The following is a 16566-nucleotide window of genomic DNA, read 5'->3' on the forward strand; positions in this document are numbered from 1 at the left end:
ATCACTGCTCCCCGAGGAAGGTCTCTGTGTGTGAGTGTCTCTCTCTTCTCCTCACTCACTACTCCAGGAGGAAAATCTCTGTGTGTGAGTGACTCTCTCTTCCCCTCACTCACTACTCCTCGAGGAAGGTCTCTGTGTCTGAGTGTCTCTCTCTTCCCCTCACTCACTACTTCCTGAGGAAGTTCTCTGTGTGTGAGTGTCTCTCTCTTCCCCTCACTCACTACTCCCCGAGGAATGTTTCTGTGTGTGAGTGTCTCTCTTCCCCTCACTCACTACTCCCGGAGGATGGTCTCTGTGTGTGAGTGTCTCTCTCTTCCCCTCACTCACTACTCCCGGAGGAAGGTCTCTGTCTGTGAGTGACTCTCCCTTCCCCTCAATCACTGCTCCCCGAGGAAGGTCTCTGTGTGTGAGTGTCACTCTCTTCTCCTCACTCACTACTCCAGGAGGAAAATCACTGTGTGTGAGTGACTCTCTCTTCCCCTCACTCACTACTCCTCGAGGAAGGTCTCTGTGTCTGAGTGTCTCTCTCTTCCCCTCACTCACTACTTCCTGAGGAAGTTCTCTGTGTGTGAGTGTCTCTCTCTTCCCCTCACTCACTACTCCCCGAGGAATGTTTCTGTGTGTGAGTGTCTCTCTTCCCCTCACTCACTACTCCCGGAGGATGGTCTCTGTGTGTGAGTGTCTCTCTCTTCCCCTCACTCACTACTCCCGGAGGAAGGTCTCTGTGTGTGAGTGACTCTCCCTTCCCCTCAATCACTGCTCCCCGAGGAAGGTCTCTGTGTGTGAGTGTCTCTCTCTTCTCCTCACTCACTACTCCAGGAGGAAAATCTCTGTGTGTGAGTGACTCTCTCTTCCCCTCACTCACTACTCCTCGAGGAAGGTCTCTGTGACTGAGTGTCTCTCTCTTCCCCTCACTCACTACTTCCTGACGAAGGTCTCTGTGTGTGAGTGTCTCTCTCTTCCCCTCACTCACTACTCCCCGAGGAATGTTTCTGTGTGTGAGTGTCTCTCTTCCCCTCACTCACTACTCCCGGAGGATGGTCTCTGTGTGTGAGTGTCTCTCTCTTCCCCTCACTCACTACTCCCGGAGGAAGGTCTCTGTGTGTGAGTGACTCTCCCTTCCCCTCAGTCACTACTCCCGGAGGAAGGTCTCTGTGTGTGAGTGACTCTCTCTTCCCCTCACTCACTACTCACGGAGGAAGGTCTCTGTGTGTGAGTGACTCTCTCTTCCCCTCAGTCACTACTCCCCGAGGAAGGTCTCTGTGTGTGAGTGTCTCTCTCTTCCCCTCACTCACTACTCCCAGAGGAAGGTCACTGTGTGTGAGTGTCTCTCTTCCCCTCACTCACTACTCCCGGAGGAAGGTCTCTGTGTGTGAGTGTCTCTCTCTTCCCCTCACTCACTACTCCCAGAGGAAGGTCTCAGTGTGTGAGTGTTTCTCTCTTCCCCTCACTCACTACTCCCCGAGGAAGGTCTCTGTGTGTGAGAGTCTCTCTCTTCCCCTCACTCACTACTCCAGGAGGAAGGTCTCAGTGTGTGAGTGTTTCTCTCTTCCCCTCACTCACTACTCCCCGAGGAAGGTCTCTGTGTGTGAGTGTCTCTCTCTTCCCCTCACTCACTACTCCCGGAGGAAGGTCTCTGTGTGTGAGTTACTCTCTCTTCCCATCACTCACTACTCCCCGAGGAAGGTCTCTGTGTGTGAGTGTCTCTCTCTTCCCCTCACTCACTACTCCCGGAGGAAAGTCTCTGTGTGTGAGTGTCTCTCTCTTCCCCTCACTCACTACTCCCCGAGGAAGGTCTTTGTGTGTGAGAGTCTCTCTCTTCCCCTCACTCACTACCTCCTGAGTAAGGTATCTGTGTGTGAGTGACTCTCTCTTCCCCTCACTCACTACTCCCCGAGGAAGGTCTCTGTGTCTGAGTGTCTCTCTCTTCCCCTCACTCACTACTTCCTGACGAAGGTCTCTGTGTGTGAGTGTCTCTCTCTTCCCCTCACTCACTACTCCCCGAGGAAGGTCTCTGTGTGTGAGTGTCTCTCTCTTCTCCTCACTCACTACTCCAGGAGGAAAATCTCTGTGTGTGAGTGACTCTCTCTTCCCCTCACTCACTACTCCTCGAGGAAGGTCTCTGTGTCTGAGTGTCTCTCTCTTCCCCTCACTCACTACTTCCTGACGAAGGTCTCTGTGTGTGAGTGTCTCTCTCTTCTCCTCACTCACCACTCCAGGAGGAAAATCTCTGTGTGTGAGTGACTCTCTCTTCCCCTCACTCACTACTCCTCGAGGAAGGTCTCTGTGTCTGAGTGTCTCTCTCTTCCCCTCACTCACTACTTCCTGACGAAGGTCTCTGTGTGTGAGTGTCTCTCTCTTCCCCTCACTCACTACTCCCCGAGGAATGTTTCTGTGTGTGAGTGTCTCTCTTCCCCTCACTCACTACTCCCCGAGGAAGGTCTCTGTGTGTGAGTGACTCTCCCTTCCCCTCAGTCACTACTCCCGGAGGAAGGTCTCTGTGTGTGAGTGACTCTCTCTTCCCCTCACTCACTACTCCCGGAGGATGGTCTCTGTGTGTGAGTGTCTCTCTCTTCCCCTCACTCACTACTCCCGGAGGAAGGTCTCTGTGTGTGAGTGACTCTCCCTTCCCCTCAGTCACTACTCCCGGAGGAAGGTCTCTGTGTGTGAGTGACTCTCTCTTCCCCTCACTCACTACTCACGGAGGAAGGTCTCTGTGTGTGAGTGACTCTCTCTTCCCATCACTCTCTACTCCCGGAGGAAGGTCTCTGTGTGTGAGTGTCTCTCTCTTCCCCTCACTCACTACTCCCCGAGGAAGGTCACTGGGTGTGAGCGTCTCTCTTCCCCTCACTCACTACTCCCCGAGGAAGGTCCCTGTGTGTGAGTGACTCTCTCTTCCCCTCACTCTCTACTCCCGGAGGAAGGTCTCTGTGTGTGAGTGTCTCTCTCTTCCCCTCACTCACTACTCCAGGAGGAAAATCTCTGTGTGTGAGTGACTCTCTCTTCCCCTCACTCACTACTCCCGGAGGAAGGTCTCTGTGTGTGAGTGTCTCTCTCTTCCCCTCACTCTCTACTCCCCGAGGAAGGTCTCTGTGTGTGAGTGACTCTCTCTTCCCCTCACTCTCTACTCCCCGAGGAAGGTCTTGGTGTGTGATTGTCTGTCTGTTCCCCTCAATCACTGCTCCCCGAGGAAGGTCTCTGTGTGTGAGTGTCTCTCTCTTCTCCTCACTCACTACTCCAGGAGGAAAATCTCTGTGTGTGAGTGACTCTCTCTTCCCCTCACTCACTACTCCTCGAGGAAGGTCTCTGTGTCTGAGTGTCTCTCTCTTCCCCTCACTCACTACTTCCTGAGGAAGTTCTCTGTGTGTGAGTGTCTCTCTCTTCCCCTCACTCACTACTCCCCGAGGAATGTTTCTGTGTGTGAGTGTCTCTCTTCCCCTCACTCACTACTCCCGGAGGATGGTCTCTGTGTGTGAGTGTCTCTCTCTTCCCCTCACTCACTACCCCCGGAGGAAGGTCTCTGTGTGTGAGTGACTCTCCCTTCCCCTCAATCACTGCTCCCCGAGGAAGGTCTCTGTGTGTGAGTGTCTCTCTCTTCTCCTCACTCACTACTCCAGGAGGAAAATCTCTGTGTGTGAGTGACTCTCTCTTCCCCTCACTCACTACTCCTCGAGGAAGGTCTCTGTGTCTGAGTGTCTCTCTCTTCCCCTCACTCACTACTTCCTGACGAAGGTCTCTGTGTGTGAGTGTCTCTCTCTTCCCCTCACTCACTACTCCCCGAGGAAGGTCTCTGTGTGTGAGTGACTCTCTCTTCCCCTCACTCTCTACTCCCCGAGGAAGGTCTTGGTGTGTGATTGTCTGTCTGTTCCCCTCAATCACTGCTCCCCGAGGAAGGTCTCTGTGTGTGAGTGTCTCTCTCTTCTCCTCACTCACTACTCCAGGAGGAAAATCTCTGTGTGTGAGTGACTCTCTCTTCCCCTCACTCACTACTCCTCGAGGAAGGTCTCTGTGTCTGAGTGTCTCTCTCTTCCCCTCACTCACTACTTCCTGACGAAGGTCTCTGTGTGTGAGTGTCTCTCTCTTCCCCTCACTCACTACTCCCCGAGGAATGTTTCTGTGTGTGAGTGTCTCTCTTCCCCTCACTCACTACTCCCGGAGGATGGTCTCTGTGTGTGAGTGTCTCTCTCTTCCCCTCACTCACTACTCCCGGAGGAAGGTCTCTGTGTGTGAGTGACTCTCCCTTCCCCTCAGTCACTACTCCCGGAGGAAGGTCTCTGTGTGTGAGTGACTCTCTCTTCCCCTCAGTCACTACTCCCGGAGGAAGGTCTCTGTGTGTGAGTGACTCTCTCTTCCCCTCACTCACTACTCACGGAGGAAGGTCTCTGTGTGTGAGTGACTCTCTCTTCCCATCACTCTCTACTCCCGGAGGAAGGTCTCTGTGTGTGAGTGTCTCTCTCTTCCCCTCACTCACTACTCCCCGAGGAAGGTCACTGGGTGTGAGCGTCTCTCTTCCCCTCACTCACTACTCCCCGATGAAGGTCCCTGTGTGTGAGTGACTCTCTCTTCCCCTCACTCTCTACTCCCGGAGGAAGGTCTCTGTGTGTGAGTGTCTCTCTCTTCCCCTCACTCACTACTCCAGGAGGAAAATCTCTGTGTGTGAGTGACTCTCTCTTCCCCTCACTCACTACTCCCGGAGGAAGGTCTCTGTGTGTGAGTGTCTCTCTCTTCCCCTCACTCTCTACTCCCCGAGGAAGGTCTCTGTGTGTGAGTGACTCTCTCTTCCCCTCACTCTCTACTCCCCGAGGAAGGTCTTGGTGTGTGATTGTCTGTCTGTTCCCCTCAATCACTGCTCCCCGAGGAAGGTCTCTGTGTGTGAGTGTCTCTCTCTTCTCCTCACTCACTACTCCAGGAGGAAAATCTCTGTGTGTGAGTGACTCTCTCTTCCCCTCACTCACTACTCCTCGAGGAAGGTCTCTGTGTCTGAGTGTCTCTCTCTTCCCCTCACTCACTACTTCCTGAGGAAGTTCTCTGTGTGTGAGTGTCTCTCTCTTCCCCTCACTCACTACTCCCCGAGGAATGTTTCTGTGTGTGAGTGTCTCTCTTCCCCTCACTCACTACTCCCGGAGGATGGTCTCTGTGTGTGAGTGTCTCTCTCTTCCCCTCACTCACTACTCCCGGAGGAAGGTCTCTGTGTGTGAGTGACTCTCCCTTCCCCTCAATCACTGCTCCCCGAGGAAGGTCTCTGTGTGTGAGTGTCTCTCTCTTCTCCTCACTCACTACTCCAGGAGGAAAATCTCTGTGTGTGAGTGACTCTCTCTTCCCCTCACTCACTACTCCTCGAGGAAGGTCTCTGTGTCTGAGTGTCTCTCTCTTCCCCTCACTCACTACTTCCTGACGAAGGTCTCTGTGTGTGAGTGTCTCTCTCTTCCCCTCACTCACTACTCCCCGAGGAATGTTTCTGTGTGTGAGTGTCTCTCTTCCCCTCACTCACTACTCCCGGAGGATGGTCTCTGTGTGTGAGTGTCTCTCTCTTCCCCTCACTCACTACTCCCGGAGGAAGGTCTCTGTGTGTGAGTGACTCTCCCTTCCCCTCAGTCACTACTCCCGGAGGAAGGTCTCTGTGTGTGAGTGACTCTCTCTTCCCCTCACTCACTACTCACGGAGGAAGGTCTCTGTGTGTGAGTGACTCTCTCTTCCCCTCAGTCACTACTCCCCGAGGAAGGTCTCTGTGTGTGAGTGTCTCTCTCTTCCCCTCACTCACTACTCCCAGAGGAAGGTCACTGTGTGTGAGTGTCTCTCTTCCCCTCACTCACTACTCCCGGAGGAAGGTCTCTGTGTGTGAGTGTCTCTCTCTTCCCCTCACTCACTACTCCCAGAGGAAGGTCTCAGTGTGTGAGTGTTTCTCTCTTCCCCTCACTCACTACTCCCCGAGGAAGGTCTCTGTGTGTGAGAGTCTCTCTCTTCCCCTCACTCACTACTCCAGGAGGAAGGTCTCAGTGTGTGAGTGTTTCTCTCTTCCCCTCACTCACTACTCCCCGAGGAAGGTCTCTGTGTGTGAGTGTCTCTCTCTTCCCCTCACTCACTACTCCCGGAGGAAGGTCTCTGTGTGTGAGTTACTCTCTCTTCCCATCACTCACTACTCCCCGAGGAAGGTCTCTGTGTGTGAGTGTCTCTCTCTTCCCCTCACTCACTACTCCCGGAGGAAAGTCTCTGTGTGTGAGTGTCTCTCTCTTCCCCTCACTCACTACTCCCCGAGGAAGGTCTTTGTGTGTGAGAGTCTCTCTCTTCCCCTCACTCACTACCTCCTGAGTAAGGTATCTGTGTGTGAGTGACTCTCTCTTCCCCTCACTCACTACTCCCCGAGGAAGGTCTCTGTGTCTGAGTGTCTCTCTCTTCCCCTCACTCACTACTTCCTGACGAAGGTCTCTGTGTGTGAGTGTCTCTCTCTTCCCCTCACTCACTACTCCCCGAGGAAGGTCTCTGTGTGTGAGTGTCTCTCTCTTCTCCTCACTCACTACTCCAGGAGGAAAATCTCTGTGTGTGAGTGACTCTCTCTTCCCCTCACTCACTACTCCTCGAGGAAGGTCTCTGTGTCTGAGTGTCTCTCTCTTCCCCTCACTCACTACTTCCTGACGAAGTCTCTGTGTGTGAGTGTCTCTCTCTTCCCCTCACTCACTACTCCCCGAGGAATGTTTCTGTGTGTGAGTGTCTCTCTTCCCCTCACTCACTACTCCCGGAGGATGGTCTCTGTGTGTGAGTGTCTCTCTCTTCCCCTCACTCACTACTCCCGGAGGAAGGTCTCTGTGTGTGAGTGACTCTCCCTTCCCCTCAGTCACTACTCCCGGAGGAAGGTCTCTGTGTGTGAGTGACTCTCTCTTCCCCTCACTCACTACTCACGGAGGAAGGTCTCTGTGTGTGAGTGACTCTCTCTTCCCCTCAGTCACTACTCCCCGAGGAAGGTCTCTGTGTGTGAGTGTCTCTCTCTTCCCCTCACTCACTACTCCTAGAGGAAGGTCACTGTGTGTGAGTGTCTCTCTTCCCCTCACTCACTACTCCCGGAGGAAGGTCTCTGTGTGTGAGTGTCTCTCTCTTCCCCTCACTCACTACTCCCAGAGGAAGGTCTCAGTGTGTGAGTGTTTCTCTCTTCCCCTCACTCACTACTCCCCGAGGAAGGTCTCTGTGTGTGAGAGTCTCTCTCTTCCCCTCACTCACTACTCCAGGAGGAAGGTCTCAGTGTGTGAGTGTTTCTCTCTTCCCCTCACTCACTACTCCCCGAGGAAGGTCTCTGTGTGTGAGTGTCTCTCTCTTCCCCTCACTCACTACTCCCGGAGGAAGGTCTCTGTGTGTGAGTTACTCTCTCTTCCCATCACTCACTACTCCCCGAGGAAGGTCTCTGTGTGTGAGTGTCTCTCTCTTCCCCTCACTCACTACTCCCCGAGGAAGGTCTTTGTGTGTGAGAGTCTCTCTCTTCCCCTCACTCACTACCTCCTGAGTAAGGTATCTGTGTGTGAGTGACTCTCTCTTCCCCTCACTCACTACTCCCCGAGGAAGGTCTCTGTGTGTGAGTGTCTCCCTTCACCTCACTCACTACTCCCGGAGGAAGGTCTATGTGTGTGAGTGACTCTCTCTTCCCCTCACTCACTACTCCCCGAGGAAGGTCTCTTTGTGTGAGCGTCTCTCTCTTCTGCTCACTCACTACTCCCGGAGGCGGGTCTCTGTGTGTGACTGTCTCTCTTCCCCTCACTCACTACTCCCCGAGGAAGGTGTATGTGTGTGAGTGTCTCTCTTCCCCTCACTCACTACTCCCGGAGGAAGGTCTCTGTATGTGAGTGTCTCTCTCTTCTCCTCACTCACTACTCCCCGAGGAAGGTCTCTGTGTGTGAGTGTCTCGCTTCCCCTCACTCACTACTCCCCGAGGAAGTTCTCTGTGTCTGAGTGTCTCTCTCCTCCCCTCACTCACTACTCCCCGAGGAAGGTCTCTGTGTGTGAGTGTCTCTCTCTTCTCCTCACTCACTACTCCCCGAGGAACGTCTCTTTGTGTGAGTGTCTCGCTTCCCTTCACTCACTACTCCCCGAGGAAGGTTTCTGTGTGTGTGGTGAACTATGTGCCTGTCTGGACTCGCACCTGCTGACTGCTCCTTTGGCTCCTCCCACAGGCCCCTGTTTAAAGGAGATCTGAGGCCTGACGCTCATCCTCAGTCTCCAGGACATTGTATGATAGACACTCACTCCTGGTTCCTTCTTCCAGTCAATAAAAGCCGATATCTCGCCTTACGTCTCAGTTATTGATGGTGCATCAATTTTATTGACTGGAAGTTTTACAACATGGAACCCGTTTTGCGTCCGGACCGGTTGGATTTGGACCCTCAAGACCCTGATGCAGCTCTCGCTTTTGAACTCTGGCTTGTATGCTTCCAATCGTACTTGGCGGAGCTTCGTGCGACTGAACCCGCCGTTATGCACAGAATCCTACTCTCGAGGGTCACCCCCAATGTTTACTCCATTATCCGGGACCTGCCGACCTACGATGGGGCACTGGACGCCCTCAAAAGACAGTTCCTGCGGCCGGTGAACACCGTCTACGCAAGACATCGTTTAGCTACCCGGCAACAGCGGCCTGGCGAATCGTGCGCTGAGTTTCTCCGAGCACTACAGACACTCGTCCGAGCTTGTGACTGCAAGACGCTCACGGCAGAACAGCATGTGGAGCTGCTGGTGCGAGACGCCTTTGTGACGGGACTGAGGTCAGTGTAACTGCGCCAGCGGCTGCTGGAACACTCGAATCTTACCTTACGCTCGGCGATCGAGACGGCCACCGCTCTGGAAGCTGCTTTGCATAACGCCGACGCTGTCCAGTCGCGCGATTCCCCGCCGGTTTCGTGGACGCCTCAGACCCCACCTCCGGCTCCCGGGAGCGAATTCGCCAACGCCGCCGCCAGTCGCCATTCCACGAGCTCCCCGAACCCGACCACGGCGGTGGCCCGTCAGAAACTCGTGCTTTGTTATTTCTGTGGCCATAAAAAACATCCTCGACATCGCTGTCCAGCGCGAGAAGCGACCTGCTCCAGCTGCGGAAAGCGGGGCCATTTCGCCAAGGTCTGTAAGTCTCAACCTCGAGCGGAGTGCAGCTCTGCGGGTGAAACGTGGGGGCCGCCATCTTGCATGCCCGGATGTGGGCGGCCATCTTTGTCGACGTCAGTACGCCCCGCCCCCAACCCGCCGATGCTTACCGGGTACCCCGGATGTGGGCGGCCATCTTTGTCGACGTCAGCACGCCCCGCCCAAGACCCTCCGATGCTTACCGGGTACCCCGGATGTGGGCGGCCATCTTTGTCGACGTCAGCATGCCCCGCTCCCGGCCCTCCGATGCTTACCGGGTCTCTGGCCACTGTAACTCTCGACCAAAGTGCCCCACACCAGCTTGCAAGGTCCATGTTGGACATCCGGGTGGAGGGGCACAGGACTAGATGCCTGTTTGACACGGGCAGCACTGGGAGTTTTATTCACCGGGACACAGTGCAACGCTGCGGACTTGCAACGCGGCCGGTCAGTCGGAGGTTCCATCTGGCTTCTGGGTCGCAGTCCGCAGACATCCGGGCGGGTTGTGTAGCGACATTGGTGGTTCAAGGCACAGAATATCTGAACTTTGCGCTACTGGTCATGGCTAATCTGTGCGCACCTGTGCTATTGGGGCTGGACTTCCAGAGCCGTCTCGAAAGTGTGACTATGGTATACGACGGGCCCCTCCCACCACTCACTGTCCGGAATCCTCAGTTTTGTGGGACTTCTTCACATACCCCGCTAATGACCACACACACACACACGGGCACACACATCCCATCCAGCACCAGGCCGACAGCTGTGCTACTGACACTTGCAGCCTCTCCACTCTCAAGGTCCCTCCCCCACCGCTGTTCGCCAACCTGACCCCCGACTGTAAACCTGTGGCAACCAAAAGCAGGAGGTACAGCGCGGGGGACAGGGCCTTCATTCAGTCGGAGGTGCAGCGGCTGCTCAGGGAGGGGATCATTGAGCCAAGCTCCAGCCCTTGGAGGGCCCAGGTGGTTGTTGTTCGGACTGGGCAGAAAAATAGGATGGTGGTGGACTATAGTCAAACCATCAATCGGTTTACGCAGCTTGACGCATACCCCCCTACCCCGCATCGCGGATATGGTCAACCAGATTGCTCAGTATAAGGTGTACTCGACAATAGATCTGAAATCCGCTTAACACCAGCTCCCCATCTGCCCAGAGGACCGCCCCTACACCGCCTTCGAGGCGGGCGGCAGGCTCTATCACTTCCTGCGCGTCCCTTTCGGTGTCACGAATGGTGTCTCTGTCTTCCAGAGGGAAATGGACCGGATGGTGGACCAGTGCCAACTGAAGGCCACATTTCCCTATCTGGATAACATCACCATCTGTGGTCGCGACAGGCCAGATCACGACGCCAACCTCCAACGATTTCTCCAAGTGGCCGCAACTCTGAACCTTACTTATAACAGGGACAAGTGTGTGTTTGGAACCACCCGCCTTGCTATACTTGGGTATGTCGTGGAAAACGGGGTTATTGGCCCTGATCCTGAACGTATGCGCCCCCTGTTAGAACTCCTTCTTCCCACCACTCTCAAGGCCCTCAGACGGTGCCTGGGTTTTTTTTTCCTATTACGCCCAATGGGTCCCCCATTACGCAGACAAGGCTCGCCCCCTGGTCAAGTCTACCTCGTTTCCCCTCTCTGCTGAGGCCTGCGCGGCCTTCGACTGCATTAAAGCGGACATTGCCAAAGCTACGATGCATGCAGTGGACGAGACCGCTCCCTTCCAAGTGGAGTGTGATGCCTCCGATTTCGCTCTGGCTGCTACCCTCAATCAGGAAGGCAGACCAGTAGCATTCTTTTCTCGCACCCTCCAAGGCTCCGAAATTCCGCACTCCGCGGTGGAGAAAGAAGCCCAGGCCATAGTGGAGGCTGTTAGGCACTGGAGGCACTATCTTGCTGGCAAAAGGTTCACCGTGCTGACCGACCAGCGCTCGGTTGCGTTCCTGTTCAGCAACCAACAGCGGGGCAAAATCAAAAATGATAAGATTCTGCGGTGGAGGATAGAACTCTCCACCTACACCTATGATATCCTGTACCGGCCTGGCAGACTCAATGAGCCCCCTGATGCCCTATCCAGGGGAACATGTGCTAGCACACAGCTCTACCAGCTGTACGCCCTTCATGCACAACTTTGCCATCCGGGGGTCACCCGATTTTACCATTTTGTGAAAGCTCGGAACCTGCCATACTCTCTGGAGGACATCAGGACGATGACCAGGGACTGCCGAATTTGCGCTGAGTGCAAACCGCACTTCTACCGTCCTGACACGGCACAATTTGTCAAGGCCACCCACCCTTTTGAACGACTGAGTGTTGACTTTAAGGGCCCCCTTCCCTCCACTGACCGCAATGTCTATTTTCTCAGTGTTATCGACGAGTACTCACGGTTCCCCTTTGCCATCCCCTGCCTCGACACCACTGCCACGTCCGTCATAAACGCCCTGCGCCAGCTCTTCACTCTGTTCGGGTATCCCTGCTATATCCACAGTGATAGAGGGTCCTCCTTTATGAGTGAGGAGCTGCACCAGTACTTGCTAGCTAGGGGCATTGCTACTAGTCGGACCACGAGTTATAATCCCCGGGGTAATGGCCAGGTGGAGCGGGAGAATGCCACAGTGTGGAAGGCCACACTTTTAGCCCTTAAGTCAAAAGGGTTGCCGGTCTCTCGATGGCAGGAGGTCCTCCCTGAGGCACTGCACTCTATCCGCTCCCTGTTATGTACGTCCACCAATGCCACCCCTCACGAACGCCTATTCTCTTTTCCCAGGAAGTCTGTCACTGGGACCACCCTACCAGTTTGGCTGACGTCCCCGGGGCCAGTGCTGCTCCGGAAACATGTGAGGAGCAATAAATACTCCCCGCTGGTAGAGAGGGTTCACCTTCTACATGCGAACCCCCAGTATGCTTACGTGGTCTTACCTGATGGGCGGGAGGACACGGACTCCATCCGCGACCTGGCACCCGCAGGTGCAGCAGACCACTACCCTGAAGGCTCTCCGGTAACTATGAACCCTGCACCAGAGGTGACACCGTGCTCACCAGGCCCTACACAGACTCCTCACGACACTTGTATACCGGGCGTTTCATACGCATTTATACCAGGTGCCTCGCAGATGCATGAGGGATCACCGGCGCCTAGTGGGCAAGAACAAGCGCAACCTCCGTCCCCTGTGCAATCACCAATGTTGCCGGCATCTATGCGGTCACAGCCGGTGTTACGTAGATCGCAGCGACAGATTCGACCACCTGATAGACTTGACTTGTAAGAACTTCGCCACATGAGGACTCTTTCAAACGAAGGGGGGGTGAATGTGGTGAACTATGTGCCTGTCGGGACACGCCCCTGCTGACTGCTCCTGTGGCTCCCACAGGCCCCTGTATAAAGGAGGTCTGAGGCCTGACGCTCGGCCTCAGTCTCCAGGACATTGTATGATAGACACTCACTCCTGGTTCCTTCTTCCAGTCAATAAAAGCCGATATCTCGCCTTACGTCTCAGTGTGAGTTATTGATGGTGCATCAAGGGGCCGTGGGGGCTCCACTTCTACAAGGATGAGGCTGAGGAGACATCAGAGGAGGAGCTAGAGCCAGAGGCGGACCCCAGAGAGGTACCCGGCACTAGTAAAGGGAGGTGGGAGGAGGGAGTTGTGACTAAGCCCCGCTCCCCAGGTAGGGTGGAAGCCTCGGAGCTGGCAGTCGCACTTAACTCCCTGGTGGGGGTGGCCGAGAGGCCACGGCTGAAGCTGGGGGTGTTCTCCGGAGCCAAGCCTACTCTGGACTATGAGACCTGGATCGAGCATATGTCTTTGATGTTAGAGGAGTGGCCAGGCTCAGAGAAGGAGAAGTGGCAGCGATTGCTGGGAAGTTTGAGGGGTTTAGCAGCCAAAACCGTCCAGGAGTTGAAAGCTGAGAAGCCTGGGGCCTCAGTGGAGGACTGCCTAGAAGTTTTGGAGGGAGCGTTTGGGTTGTCAGGGGAACCCTGGCTGCTTTTAGCAGAGTTCCAACGCCTGGAACAATGGAGGGGGAAAAGCTCTCCGAGTACATATTTCGGATGGAGGGGATGCTCTCGGGGCTGCGGCGCCGAGGGGTAGTGAAGGCGACTGACGTGGCTAGCGTGAGGATGAGTCAGATATTCAGTGGCTCTCTGGAGGAGGACAAGGTGGCGTGGACTATCCGGCAGGCTTATAGGAAAGGTCCCCCTCCATCCTTCGGGCAACTGATTAGAGAGGTGCGAGAGGAAGAGAGAGCGTTGGGGCGGAAAAGGGGCGCGGGCCTACGGGAGCGATCCTCAGCGATACAGGAAGTGGTGGCTGGGTGGAGGAATGACAATCCCCTGGGGAGTAGGGAACCCCCTTTGGAGGGGAGGGACAGGGGAGGTACCTACTCTCAGGGGCGATCAGTGCAGTGGGTTGGGAGCGGGAGCCCTCCTGGGAGAGGAGGGGCGGCAGGCAGCGTGTACTTTAACTGTGGGAAAGAGGGGCATTTCAGGCGGGACTGTGGAAGGCCGAGGGTGTGCTATAGCTGTGGAGAGGAGGGACACTTTAGGTGGGATTGTGAGAGACAAGGATTCCCGCGGAGGACAAGCCCCCCCTATGACTAAAAAGGGAGAGGTGTCGGGAAACTTAGGAGAGGCTCAGTGAGGGAACGGACTGGAGCCTCTGGAGGAACACGTTCCCAGAGATCAGCCGGAAGACCACCGGGTGCCCACGCATCTATTCCGGATGGGCTGGTAGGACCCCGTGCCAGAGTGGGTCTACGGATAGAGGGAATTTACGCAAAAGCCGTTCTTGATACTGGATCGCAGGTGACCTTATTGTACCGGTCTTTCTACAATCAATATCTAAAGCATTTGCCCGTAACACCATTTGACGCCCTGCAGATTTGGGGTGTGAGCGAGGGTGACTACCCGTACGATGGGTACCTATCGGTGAGATTGGAGTTCTCGGAGGGCGATGTGGGAGTGTCGGAAGCTATTGAGACGTTGGTGTTGGTGTGTCCTGACCCGGTGGAAACCGGTGGTGCTGCCCTCCTGGTGGGGACTAACTCCCCCGTTGTGCGACGGCTCCTGGGAGCTTGTAAGGAGAAAGGGGGGGAAGACTTTCTGGAGACCCTCTCGGTGCATCCAGTGTTTCGAGCAGTGTTCGCAGAAGGGGTTGCCTCCCAAGGGCTGGACCCGGAGTGTAAACGAGGGACGGTGTGGTGTACGCAGGCGAGGCCCAAGGTGATCCGACCCGGGGAGGTAGCACTAGTGATGGGGACCCCCCAGATTCCCAGGAGTGCCGACGGGAGAAGCCCTGTTAGTAGACGCCCCAGACGATCTTGAAGGGGAGACACGATTTCTGGCGGGGGCGCTGGTGAGGCCCGAAGTGCAGAGACCAGGGGTGGTACATGCGAGGCGTATAGCTATAAGTGTCAGGAACACCACGGCAAGAGAAATCACCTTTAAGAGGGGAATGCCGCTGGCACGTCTGTTCCCGGTGACGGTAATGTCCAGCGCACCAGTGAGGACCCCTAACGGGGAGGGGTTGGAGCATCGAAGGGAGCTGACCGCTGAAGCCTTTAACTTCAGGGATTCCCCTGTGTCGCCGGAGTGGAAACACCGGCTAGTGGAGAAGATGCTGAAGATGGAAACTGTTTTTTCTCGGGGCGAGTTTGATGTTGGCTGCGCCAAAAGCACTCGCCACACCATCCGGGTGACGGAGGACACCCCGTTCCGAGAGAGATCCCGGCGGCTGGCTCCGGCAGATGTTGAGGACGTGCGGCAGCACTTGTGCAAGTTGAAGGAGGCCGGAATCATAGCTGAGTCCCGAAGTCCTTATGCGTCCCCAGTAGTGGTGGCACGGAAGAAGAATGGGCGAGTGCGCATGTGTGTTGACTACAGGACGTTGAATCGGCGAACTGTCCCTGATCAATATACTGTCCCAAGAGTCGAGGATGCGTTGGCCTGCCTGAGCGGTGCGAAGTGGTTCAGTGTGCTGGATATAAGAGGTGGGTATTACCAGATCCCGATGAGTGAGGCCGATAAAGAGAAGACCGCTTTTATCTGCCCGCTGGAGTTCTTTCAGTTCGAACGAATGCCCCAAGGCATATCCGGAGCCCCAGCCACCTTCCAGAGGCTCATGGAGAGAACTGTGGGGGATATGAATCTGTTGGAGGTGTTGGTGTACCGGGACGATTTGATAGTGTTCGGATCGACTTTGGAGGAACATGAGGAGAGGCTGTTGAAGGTGTTGGGCCGGCTTAATGAAGAAGGGTTGAAGCTTTCCCTGGACAAATGCCAGTTCTGCAAGTCGACGGTTAACTACATTGGCCATATCATTTCGCGAGAGGGAGTGGCTACTGATCCAACAAGATAGAGGCCGTGACCACCTGGCCGAGACCCCAGAAAGTGAGTGCTCTGCGCTCATTTTTGGGGTTCTGTGGGTATTACCGGCGATTTGTGAAAGGATACGCCAAAGTGTGTCACCCATTGACTCAGCTGTTGTGTGGCTATCCCCCGGTGGGGAAGAAGAGGACGGGGAACCAGAGGTAGGACGCTGGAGGATACTGGAACCCGGCGGAACCTTTTGGCTCGAGATGGGATGATCAATGTGAAGAGGCGTTCCGATCTTTGAAAAGGGCACTGACCCAGGCCCCGGTGTTGGCTTTTGCCGATCCCCAAAAGCCATATGTGCTGCACGCGGATGCCAGCCGAGAGGGTCTCAGGCTGTTCTGTACCAGGAGCATGGCAAAGCATTGAGACCGGTAGCCTTTGTCAGCCGAAGCTTGTCGCCATCGGAGAGAAACTATCCCACTCACAAGTTGGAGTTCCTGGCGCTGAAGTGGGCGGTGGTGGACAAGCTGGGCGATTACCTGTACGGAGCCAAGTTTGAGGTGAGAATGGATAACAATCCTCTCACTTATATTTTGACTTCGGCGAAGCTGGATGCCACAGGACATCGGTGGCTGGCGGCCTTGTCGGTATATGATTTCAGCCTGAGGTACTGCCCCGGAAGCAAGAATGTCGATGCGGATGCATTGTCTCGTCGGGAGCCGGGGGAGGAGGAGAGGGACGAGGAGTGGGAGAGTGTCCCTGCCCCTGGAGTGAAGGCGATGTGTCATTTTGCTTCACCATGAAGGCTGAGGGAAGAGGGAGGCTCGAACGAGCCGTGGACCATTTGGGGGTTTTTGACGACGCCATACCCCTACTTTACTGTGACCTGACCGCACTGGGGACTAAACAGTTGCCGGAACTGAGTCCGGGAGAAGTGGCAACTGCTCAGCAAAATGACCCGGGCATTGGCACAGTGTGGAGAGCGGTCGAGAAGGGGGATGGGGCGTTGGCTGAGAAGGCGAAACACCCATGCGTGCCTCTGTTGTTGAAGGAGTGGTCTCGGTTGAAGTTAAAGAACAAAATCTTGTACCGGGTAACGACGCCTCCGGACCAACCCCGCTGTTGGCAACTGGTCCTGCCGGAGGAGTATCGCCAGGCTG

Source organism: Hypanus sabinus, chromosome 1, assembly GCF_030144855.1.
Source record: "Hypanus sabinus isolate sHypSab1 chromosome 1, sHypSab1.hap1, whole genome shotgun sequence".
NCBI lineage: Eukaryota > Metazoa > Chordata > Chondrichthyes > Myliobatiformes > Dasyatidae > Hypanus > Hypanus sabinus.